Here is a 12,964-nt window from a genome sequence, read left to right on the forward strand (position 1 = left end):
AAATCACGTAACGTAATCCTTTTAATCGTAATTCTCTCAATCGGCGCTTAAAACAAACGCGAAGGGCACGCTTGTTCCTTGAAAGAGAATTGAGAATGAATGCCATCATGAAAAGCGAAATGTATAGTTAAGCACAATGGGTCCTCGGAAAACGGTACAGGGTAGAAGATGAAGAGGATGCAGCGAGTTTCACTCGTGTTCGCACTTTATATGCCGGTTCACGCGTGCAAACAATCAGCATACAGCTCTCTATACAGCGCTCGCTGCACGTCGTCGACGTGGAAAGACGTTGCGGGCGAAGTGAGAATGTAAATCAGATGACGCGCGGAGTTACATGACTCAAGCAGTATGAGAGAACACCGTCTTTAACACACCGTAACGCAGACAGACGTTTCGCCGACAGCGCAGTTCAAAATTTCTTTCCGTTTATATCTTGCAATAAAACCTCGCGATATTTCTTAGATATTCATTCTTCGTTTCTTGGATATTTTCAAATCGCAAATGTGTGCACGCGCTCACATTCGCGATTTGAGAAAGATTTCGCATGATAGTATGTCCTACAACAATATTATTCATCGATAATGTACGGGGGAGAAAGGTGGAAGGTGAATCCGTTTGATTGATATAAAATTTGCATTGAAATACATACGTTGGTGTCTCGCCACGACGTTATTGTAGGGCGAAAATAGTGCGTCGGATGATTCGTTCGGTTGTGGACCCGCGATCGAATCTCGCGAACGTCACAGCGATCGGAAAACGCGATTGAAAATATTTACGAGGATATGGGTGTCAGGGCGCATCATCGTCCGTTTCCCGCGGCATTCGAGACAGGTATATCCGTTCCGAAAGCCTTTTGCGTCTGACCGGGTTCGATTGATCGTTCTACCTCCGGCTGGTATATATTCGAACACACAATGCGGCTCGACTTTAATATATCGCCGATATTACCGGCTTGCGGAAACGCGCTGAGAAGGAGTAACATGGAAGCGGGATTCAGGGAACGAACACGCGGAAAAAGAGAGGAAAAAAGGAAAAAGAAAACAAAAAAAAAAGACAGGAAGTACGTGAAAGAGCCTGTGGAAGTTCACACAGGTTTTGAGAGGAAACGGTATTTCATAAAATCAACAGATAAAGTGACGATATAATAATATCAATGAACGACTGGCTTTTTGAAGCCTCCCCCCCCCCCAATTTCACTAACTGGTTCACTCCGTGTTAAATAACATCGGTTATTTGCAGAGCTGTTTGCAGGTTTTTGCAGGGTAGTGCTGAATTAAAAAGATAAAAGTCTAAGTTAAAAAGTTTAAGTTAAAAAGTTAAAAAGTTAATTAATTTTAACTTAACTTAATTACATTTTAGATTCTTAACTTTTTAACTTAATTTAGTTACATTTTATCGGTAACTATTAACTTTTAATTTGATTTTTTTTAAGTTAATCCTCAGACACGATGCGAGAAGATAATGAGTATATAATTTAGTAATTTTATATTGTATAATCGTTACTTGTGAACAAAAATAACCAGATACTTTAATAAATATGCTGAGAAAGGAAAAATACGAAAAATTATGTAAAATGGTCAAACTTTTTTTTCTTTTTTTTTGGTTGTTCGTTCGGACCAAATTTAACTTTTAATTTTTCAATTACTTTTTTTTTTAATTAATTTTAACTTAACTTTTAATTCAATTAATTTCATTATGGATTAACTTGTATTTTAATTAATTTAAATTTTCAAAGCTGTTAACTTTAACTTAACTTAGTTAAAAAAAAAAATAGTTAATTTATCCAATTCTGGTTATTTGCATTTCAGTTGCTCATATCATTCGTATACTCATTACGTAATATGTGACATGCGAAAAATCGTTTTCAATCGCTGAAAAGGCGAGGAGAGCGTACTACAAAATGTAAATAACCAATTAAACGGTGGAGCTGCATTTAAATGAAGTCAGGGCACGCAAAGCTTGGTCGAGGGACAAGCTTAAGGATTACTCGTCTTTAAATTATTTTCCGTTCCGATTCCTCGTCTCTCCCGGTAATCGCAAGCCAGTTGCAGCGTGCATGAATAAATAAGATACTCAATGCAGCTTTAGTGAGGAGAGAAAACTGCACCTTCAAAGAAAAGTTATCTCATTGGTCGCCGTGGACGATGGAGATAACATACGGATCGCTGCACGTGTTGGAGCGAGATAAATCATTTATGAATTTTTTTCAACTCTTATTTACTTTTAAGAAAAAAAGAACAAAAAAGAACCCGATTATCTAACAATATTTTTTTTAATCGGTCATTCACCGGTCGCCCGTCCTTATTGCCGAGTTCGTGGCTTGATTAATTCCCCGGTGCGGAAAACCATTTTCCCATTCATTCCCGAAATGTCGTCCATCCCTTTTTTTTTCGTGTCTGTGCTGTGCGTCTACTCAGGCGCAAAGAACCGCCGCGACGCGGGGTTGATTTCAATTAAGCTCGCTAACTCCACCGAGACGCCCTTTTTTTCCCCCAGCCGCCGTGTCGCCAATGCTTGCATTCAGCGCGCTGAAAGAAGTCTACTTGCGGCGACGTCGGCGCAAAAATTTTACCCCGCTTATTTTGCCCGCTGACGGAAACACAGGACGCGGTGTCAGGCAACGAGATGGTGAAACATAACCGAAAACATTCGTAACATCACACTCTCCATCGGGAGACATTAATATATGAGACCAACAAAAACAATTTTAAATTTAAAATCATCTTGTCTTTGAATATGCAGCGGACATGTGTATCTTATAGATTTTATAAGATACATTGTTAGTAGATGCATAAGTTTCCGGTTGACAATCCAGCTGTAACATTGTCAACAAGCGGATACCAATCTTCAACGGAAACTACACGAGCCAGCGATATATACGAACGTAGACATATACAAACGTATGTATCCATCTTGAAACGTAAAAACGGGGAAAAGATGTCCCCAGGCAGAAGGAAGGTTTCATGTCGTTTCAACGATGCCAATATTATCCTCGAGTCTCTTCAAGAACGAGTCTTTCGCGACATACGCGCTTCGTTCTGCTGGAAAAATATTTATTCGACCACGATGGAAAGAGGAGAAGTCTCCCTATACTTATGACAGACGCGCAGTGCACAATCTGTGTTCCGCGATCGTGTGTGCGCGCATCGGTGGCCCCTTTTCGGTTTCGCCGGCAACGAAAAGTCTCAATCCGCTTGGAACAACGAGCGAACATGGGCTCGGGAGTCCGAGAGTGACGGTAGGAATGAAGTAAAATGTGGTACGTACGTTTCAACATAAACATCTGGATTTCGTGGAGCGCTTTTTGTGAGAAAATTGTGCGACTGGTACCTTGGAAAAGAATGTATTCGCGCGAGGACATGTGAGTGTGTACATGTGAGTGTGTCATGTGAGTCTCGTCTCGCTTGTACAATGTTGTATACTATACATATTGCTTATTTGCTACAATAACGACACAATTCAAAAAACAAAGAAAATAAGTTTTGAGTTATTAAAATTTTGTCATTTTAATTTTAAATTTAGTTGTAATAACTAATTGCGGAGAGAATTTTTCTTAGAATTTACCTTGAAAATATGACAGTCGTGGGACAACATTGTATTTCGAAGAATTTTAATGTAAATCTCTCTCATTCATTAATAAAATTACAATAAAGTATAAAATAAGTTCGATCAATTTTACTGAAGTGCGTGGTAAAAATCTTTAAAACATTGTATTGTACCACAAAACTACCATATTTTCAGGGTAAATTTTAAAAGAAAATTCTCTCTGTGTAGAGAAATAAAATATGTTCTTTTAAAATATATTTTTCTTTTTTTTTCTTTATGTTTTCATTCTTGTTTGCAATTAAAAAAATTATTTTTTGTGTCAATTTTTGTGTTATGTCGTTGTTGAAGCAAATGAGCGATACTCGTATAGCAAACGCATATAAACGCGCGTAAGTTGAATGCATCGTACACACGTGCGAGCGCATAATATAATTCCATAGGCGTCGAGATTGCGTTCAAATGTTTTGAAAGTATAATATATCAAAAAAATATTTTGCTGCTTCAGCTAGAATTATAGCTATTTTTTATAGCTGTAATTGATAGAAAATTATGTAACACACACACACGCATACGCATACGCATAGAATTTATAGCACAAAATCTAAATTCTATCTCTGTCATCTATATGATTAGATGCAATATATATCCAATATCGTAGTACTTGCTAGTAATTTATCTATTTTAGCTATTTTTCGTACTTACAATTATTTAATTTTCTGTATAACTGCAAGATCACTTTTTTGAGTATACGATATCTCTACATGGAAAGAACGATTTTGCTAAATTATTTAAAAAAATTTAACTGTGCAAGATTTAAAAATAATTTTGTTGAACATTCTATCAAAATAATTATGTAAGACGCTTAAGTTAATTATTAGAATATTATAATTTTTTGTAGCAACTTGCTCATCATGTTTGAGTTTTCTACGTAATTATTTTAATGATCCTACAAAATTATTTTCAGAACTGTCTCTAGCTAAATTTTTAAATCTTTCAGTAAAATCGTTTTTTCCGACAATAATGTCTCCTTATAATGTAATTTCCATTGCTCTTTGCGAAGAATAACGACAAAATGGCAATAGGAATTTCCCTTCGTTAAATATTTTCCTTCGTAAAAGATTTTAATGACTTTTAAGGGATCGTTTATAAAGTGTCATTAAAGTTCTTATCAAATTTGGTCTGAAAACATATTCCACGTTACTCATTAAATGAAACAATTTTTTTTGTTTTACTGAAATTTCTTATCGTTTTATCGTCAAGCGATTGGACAATTTTCGAATGAAACACTTGGCACCTATGTCCGACACGAAGTTCTATTTCGCGTATATATGTAGTTGGCAAAGGACGAAATAAATCGGCAGGCTGCAGTCATGGTCGATTTGATTTCGATCCTGAAACGGGCGAGAGCACATCCGAGACTCGCGTTAATTACCAGCAATTTCGGCATTTCGCTGCTCTTTAAACACCGCCTTGGGAATTAAGCGCGGTGCTATATTGTCGATAGAGAGAGAATGAGCAGCATACAAGCGAGAGAGAGAGAGAGAGAGAAAGGAGGGGGGGATAGAGACGCTCGTTTCTTGCAGCAGTTTACAATTTATAATCCTATTATAGGATTTGGGATACTCACCGGTGTACGTCACTCCAAGTCGACGAAGCGAAAGCCCCTCTCAAAAGGTATCCGAGCTCTTAAACACAAAAAGAAAAGGAACTTGAGTACGTAAGTAAAGCGACCGCTCGATCGTTAATTATGGCCACGTTAATAACGCGACTTGTAATTACGCTATTGCGGCTCAAGTAAAGATACTTATCGAAAACATATTATATTAAAGTATATACAAAAAAAATATTTTGTATTTGTGTTAAAATCGATCCTTATTAAGATTTCTGTGTTAAATTTTTAACATATACGAGTCAGTTTAACATAATGTAATTGCTTTATTTGAATATATTGCGTTATATTGATATTCTGTATTTGTTAAAATAACACAATTAATAAATAGGTGAACAATTAACATATATATAAAAGTAATGCTTTTTAAAACATAAATGTTAAAATAAATTAATAAAATGTGTAATTAACTTAATATATTATAAGTGTTGATTTTACTAAATAATTAATTGATAATATGTTATTATTAATCTAATAAATTTTAATTTTATATATTATACTACAAATGTTAATTTAATCTATTATATTATAAATGTTAAATTGACTGAAGAAATATGTTGCCACAATTTGCTTACAAATTGTGGGTGTTACATTTTTTTAGTTAATTTGTTCACATAATATTAGTGTTACGATATTTCCTAACCTATTCATCTTGTGTTAAATCTACAAAAATTTTAATGGACCGTTTGAGATACGTGAAATGTGTTTTTAACACAAGTTTTTTAACCGTGCATTTACGCTTTATATTCGTAAAACAACATAAGCGAAAGAGAGAGAGAGAGAGAGAGATTTGAAAAGATTTAAGTTAAATATACAAAAAATATTTTTTATCACAATAAGGACAATAGTAAGTGTAACATTAGTTACAGCAATGATATATCGAGAGTAATATCTATATAAGATTGAACATTTCCACAGAAAGTATGTCATTAATATTCTTACACACGCGAAAAAAGAGTGGCAGGGCGTTAATTGATTTTTTATTCGACAAAGCTGCCAGAAGCACTTCAATGTCCCGTAGACGGAAAACGAGCAGCTCGCGATGGAAATCCTCGTGAAAACAGTGTATCCAGTAACTGGCGGATCTGAAATCCTCTCAGCGGAAATCTTTCTTCGCTGGAATATTTAGCAGCCGAGCGAATCGCAACGGATGCAACGAAAATGCACGGGGAAAATCGCTCTTTCCGTCAGGCGGGAGTTTGAAAGTTCCTCGGAAAACACTTTAATTTCGCGTAAAATAGCGCCGCTGTTTTCTTAAAACTTGAGCGTGGGGGCTGCATTGATGTTCCCTCTCCCTCTCTTTCAATCAAAAGAAACTCTTCTTCTCAAATTATAAACAACAGGCGTGTATACAAACGTCTCATTTCATTGACAAAAAGTATCTCACTACAGTGTTCACGCAAACGATAACTCATGCTCAAACGTAATGCCGTTCATTTTAACGAAGTTGCGGACGAACCGAAACGCGAAAGTTCCGGCAAAATTAATTTTCTCACACGACCCTTGTAGTCCCAAAACGGAGATCGCAAGGACCCGGTGCAACTAAACGCGAGGCGCACGTGCAATTCATTTCGCTCATTCATTATAGATTTTAATACCATTCGCGTTGGAATCCCATCATAAATTAAATTCTGACAGACGAAACTCCGACGGTATAGTTGAATCTGCGGAATACGATGCGATCTGGCGGAAACACGAAGATCATAATTTTTGGAGATGAATCCTCCGATTTCCCAAGTATGATACGCGCTTTATAGTCAATGAGCTAATTTTAATTTTGCTAATTTTAATTTCTCTAATTTTAATTCCGCACAACAAACTGAATTTTAATGAATTTCACAGTAAGCGCGGAAGGCACATTTCACACAAACAAATATTTATATTATAATATTTTCTCTATTCAAATATTACAATTTGAAAGTATGCAAAATGACACGCAAAAATAGCATGTATTCTAACGCACGTGATATTTATAATATGTAATGCAATATGTACGTACAATTTGTGACACGCAGAGTATAACTATGGCATTTATTAAAATTGTATTAAACAACATAATGAGGACAATGTAATTGCTCCATATGATATTACGAACAAGTTTCAAACATGATTGCAAGAGATGAGAGCGCGAATTGCGGAATGGTAAATATTAGGAATTACGCCAATGCGGATTCACCACGAGTTCGGTGTGTGTTCATGTGACTGTGACGTTCACACACACTTCCGACATCCCCGGAACATATCCCAGGAGTGCACGCGAGGAGAAGCCATTAAGTGGCACCAACCAGTTTTCCCGTCGTTTCTTCGCGATACCACCGGCTGGCAATATATTTTCTCTCCCTTTTAATTACACGCATTACTTACGCTCGTTAATTAGCCTCTAGCCGAGGATCAGAAAGCCGGGAGGGTGAGTGCCAGACATCGGATGCAAGCATTTGCGTCAAGTGCTACGCGCTCCGTTTTCCCCTTCCCATCTTTGCGAGGAGAAATCTTTCCTTCCCTCGATTATAATGTCGATCTCACGGTCTTTCTACTAAATTAAAAGAACTTGTAATTTATTTCCAATTAGAGAAATAAAATAATCATTGCAATTGTACGTAAAAATAAAATTAAGTAACCGTAAGGAGAATTTATTGGTCTATCGATTAAGTAACTTATGCAACACGAAATTGGCTCAATTAATAGCTACTAGCAGCTCATTCATTTTCAATGAATTATATAAAGGGAGATTTATTAACTCTGAATAGTAGCAAAATTTAGAATGCTGGTTAATTATGTTCTAAAATTAATCATCGTGACGCTAGAAAACTCTGAAATTCCCATCGATATATATATACATATATATGCTTGAATAAATCTAAATATTTTTACGTATCATGGAAAAGGAGTTTTTGCTTTCAATTTAGAGAGTATCGCGAAGGACGATCGGACGGAGGCAAAAACTCAAGTTTATACACAAGTGTGTGTATGTATACATATATAGTATTACTTTTCCCCCAACTTTTCTCGTACTCGAAAAAGCTGACTTCTTCCCTGCTTTAAAACGTAAAGAAACCGCCGCTACCTCCGAAGAAATAGACGACAACGAGGAGGAAGAAGAATAAGATCGTCGGTAAATCGTCGGTGGAAAATCAGTCTTCGATGATTTTTATACGGCGACATTTCGCGATGTATTTCTATGATATGCCGAGCACTAAGTTGAAAAGGAATAAGAGGAAGGCGCGTTCTTCTCTCTATTTGCATCGAAGCTTGCTGCTGTCCTTTCGCGGTCTCAATTATCGATGCGCTATTGTCGGGTGCCTTTTCCAATTTGCCGAGTGGCACTCCAACATACAGTTGCTGAATATAGTAAACTTATACTTATAAGAATGGGATATAGTTATCGCATTTAAAGACGTTTGGAAATCGTCCGATTCATTGAACGTCAAGCGTTTCGATTTGCACACGATGATGCATTCGTGCAATATGACGTTTGACGAAACTATAAAATCAGGTAGAATCAGGTAAATGGAAGCACTTTCCGTGATACCATGTTTTGTTCCATTTCCGGCCTGCGATGCCACGTTACGGCAAAGAACTGACGAACTAATAACGGACATGTTATCCTCTTTTGAAATATCTTTCGTTGAAGTATCGTCTCCATATAGTTCATGATCTACGGCTCTCTCCTGACGTCGCGACTGCTCATATCGAAAGGATGCTTCATGAAGACACATATACCGAGCTGCCGGGAAATACAGAGTCACGGATCCGTGCTAATAATTTTACAAGTTGGTCGATAAATTTTTAGTAAGGAGGTACGAGACCGTACCATGAAAATCGTAAGCGTAGAAACGTGGGGATTTAACCGTATATCACAACGGTGCGCTAGGGGAAAAAACTTTACCACCCATTGCTAGGAAATATAGCACCCCACGGTATAGGATGGATCCTGTAGTGCGCACCGCCCGTCGCTGTCTTATACGTGAATATAACTACTGGTTATATAGTACAAGTGACTACGATAAAATATAAGCAGAGCTGGACTGTTATTTCGATATTTCGGACAGAACGATATATTGTAATATATCGGTTTCGTGCTTTATAGACTTTTTGCGAAAATGTCACATTTTTAGATCCAACCAAAATTTTTCTCTTTCTAGTCTATTATTTTGTCATAAAGTCAAACCAAGTAAAAAATACGAACAAACATGAATATGAGCAAATTTTTTTTAATAGACATGGACAGTATTGCGTATACGAATGTATATCGATGTGAATATATCAAAGGAAAAGAACTTGTTACGTTCGTTTGCATCATTAATCTTCATTCATGATCATTCGTTCTTACTTGATCTGGATTCATCTTAAAGTAAACTTAATATCAAGAAAGTTTTATTTTTTCTTTCTGATATCAAATAGATTCAAATGCATCAAATTATTTTTGATGGTCTGTCGCAAAAAAAATCCTTAATCTTATAAAAAACTTAACAAAAAAAGAACATAACCCTCGACTATAGCAACGAATCATTTGAATTCGAAGCGAAAATTTTAGATAATTGGTACAACTTCTAAATTGTAGGTAAAAAAAACTTTAAACCTCTTTCTATCAATCGCTGCAAGGCGGAGGTTCACTTGTATTTTGTATTTTAAACAGGACGCTTTAAAACTTAGGTGCAACTTTTTTTAATCCCGGCTGAGGCAATATTTTTCGCAATAAATTATTTTACTAAAAGTAGTTTTTTAAGATACTTATAATAGCATAAAATTATTAATATCTTTATATAATGCTTATTAAAAGGATATTAGCATCATAGGATTATATTAAATTCATCCTGAAATACTTAAACACTAAGATCCAGAAATATGATATGTTTCTCTTATATTAATTGATTTATTTAGATACACTCATTGGTCTAATACGAATTATAATTGTTTCTTTTTCTTTAGAACTTAACTGTAGTTGAGGGTTAACAAAGAACCGCTGCGAATGTCTCTTTGGGTTCTAGTTCGCTTTACTTCGCTTTTACTCATGTGACCCATTATACCAGTTACACCATCAGATTGAACTAGGCCTTTCAAAGGGGTCCGACAAATATGGAAGTGTGTCATCCAGTTCTGACAACGACTTCGCGTGGTGTACTTTTACCAATGCCTCGTTTCACTTTCACACGGAATCTACCCATCAGGGTCATTCGCGGTGCTCGTCCGAGATACGAGTCGAGTTCGCTCGCTTTCTCTCTCCATGAACTTGAAATCGAATTATACACGCTTACGCAGCCAAGCGGTTACGCAATTCGTCGTAATCCCCGGCGCGTCGATATCTGCGACATCATAGCATCAGGCTGAAGCTACTGGAAACGCTGACAATTCTTTGCGAATCAATCTTCAGCGATGCAAACTTTCCTCCTTATTTCGTTTTATAGTAGAATTTTTATGCGTATTTTTATCAAACTATAAACGCTTTCTCATTATAACATATCTGACCTTTTTCAATGCTTTTTCAATGCTTTTTACATTGCTTATAACTTTTTTTATTAATAAAGATACGTACATTTGCTTAGTCAAATACCATTATGTTCCTTATTGTCTGGCGTTTCGATTAAAGACTTTTTTTATAAGCAATCGAATTGAATGGATATATAATATCAGATCGCAGTGTGACATTTACAGTTAGATTATACTGTTAAATTTATACTACCAAATTTAATCTAATTAAAATCGCTACTATATATACAGTGTCAAATTTATCCATTGTTTTAGTATAAAATAACGTTATATTTAGAAGGAGCAGTGGCGACTTAATTAGGTTGTCACTATAGATTTAACAATGTAATATGTTAATATTGAATTAAAATATTATAATAAAGAACATCATCTGATAAAATTTCTGCTAAGAATAAATGGGCACTACAATGTGCAAACAAGCCGTAGATGAAATTTGCACGTAACACAAGCGAATTGTATAATAGGATTGCTCAGCGCAGGAGTTGTACACCGCAAATTAGATCTGCTTGATTTCTGATAACATTTACAAACTCTCGGTTAGTTTATACACGTACACACGCCCCGATTAACGAATTACCTGCCGCGCGTCCTTGTCGTCCTCGAAGGAAATGAAGTCGAAGCGACGCCGGAAAATTGGAGACACAGGCGAGAGGAATGGAACCGGATTTATCGCTTAGGATCTCTGCTTGGGTCTCTGGCAGTAATATCCGACGGTGATTCAACTCGTCTCGAGGGTGTCTTCGGAGTACAATAACAGAATAATCACTATTCCCACGTGCAATAGGTATATATAGTCATTAAAATATGATATTAATTATTATTAGTGATACCCGCGACTAGGAAAAGTCGAACTTCGCCATCCTGCGTCAATAAAGATAGATGATATTATAAGCATAAAGATAGATTATAGCCTTTTATAACTATTTGTTAACTAATCCGTCATTGTCATTTAATTTCGTCGTTGTCTACATAATTACAATGGTGCTCTTGCGATATTCTTCCCGCACTCCTAATCTACTACGAAGGAAGAAACAAGCACGCTTTTCGTTCTACAAAGGCTTTTATGTTCGTTTTATTGTGTTCTAAGCAACAATCTACAAGTGTTTGCGATGTCGTCGTGCCAGCTATAAAAATGCCCAGCTCCACACGCGCCGGTGATCGCGCTAATTATGAGAACAAGATGAGCGTGTGGTGAAAAAAAAATTCATGGAGCTCACGAGGAAAGAAAGGGCCGAGGGCCCTGAAAAATTCCCCTTACATTCCCCGTCTGTAACGAGTACAATGCGCAACGCGCGATTCCCACCGACATCACGATATCGTGAATTCTCACAGAGCGGAGAGTGCGTTCACTCCGCGCTCGAGGAGTCGTCGACCGTTAATCTTGACACGTGGAATATCCTGTCGCGCACTGTCGATCACGCGCCTATCGATTATTTACTAGCACGATCGCCATTGTCCAACTTGTCGCGGGATCGAGATACGTCGTTTCATTGTCTCGCGTATGCCGCAGATAAACCAATTGCGTCTGCAGTTGACGTAAACGCGTTTGGCTGCAGCAACTATTCCGTTTGTGTGCACGTACGGTTTATTCATTAAAAATGATTAGAATCGTTTCTGACTGTTATATATTGCGTAACATTAACGCTGCGATATTAACTGGACTAAATCAGTTTTGAGTCCTGCATCAATGAAAGAAATATCATAAATAATAGGGATGCACTGGATCGTAAAATTACCGGATATCGGATATCTGGACAAAATGTAATATCGGATGTCCGGTATCCGGTTGGATGTCCGACATTTTCCGGATATCCGATTCCGGGAAAATGTCTTAAAAAAAAAAGCCTATAGAGAAAAAATTGTAATTTTGCAACAACGTATAAGATATTATAGCATTATGAATATGCATATTTATTTTTAGAACATTTACATAATAAAAAATCAACAATTTAATGATATCAAATTTCAACCGGATATATTCCCGGATACTAATGATATCTGACTATCCGGTCGGATAGTAAAAAAGTACCGGATAATACTGGATACAGGATATTTTTCGGATATCCGGTGCATTCCTAATAAATAAGAATAAATATAATATAGAGAAATAAAAAATTTACGTCTTATAAGTTAGCGGAACAAAATGAGCGGAATCGATTCTAACTAACATTTTTATTTGTTGCTCATTTGTTGCTAAAAAGTTGCCAAAGAAAAAAATTTGTTGCTCTGTCGGTTTATTTAAAAAAACGATGTTTCGCTAAA

At 36.4% G+C, this 12,964-nt stretch overlaps 1 long non-coding RNA gene across 1 annotated transcript in view; it reads right to left on the minus strand.

The window, feature by feature from the left end:
* The window catches only part of LOC108727410 (uncharacterized), a 109,918-nt gene that overhangs the window by 54,755 nt on the left and 42,199 nt on the right, over positions 1–12,964 (minus strand). The window contains exon 2 of the long non-coding RNA XR_001936845.1: positions 5,174–5,231. This is a non-coding gene — a long non-coding RNA (uncharacterized lncRNA). The remainder of the gene's footprint in view (positions 1–5,173; positions 5,232–12,964) is intronic.

Source organism: Mycetomoellerius zeteki, unplaced genomic scaffold (assembly GCF_001594055.1).
Source record: "Mycetomoellerius zeteki isolate Tzet28-1 unplaced genomic scaffold, Tzet1.0 scaffold49, whole genome shotgun sequence".
In the NCBI taxonomy this organism is placed as follows: domain Eukaryota; kingdom Metazoa; phylum Arthropoda; class Insecta; order Hymenoptera; family Formicidae; genus Mycetomoellerius; species Mycetomoellerius zeteki.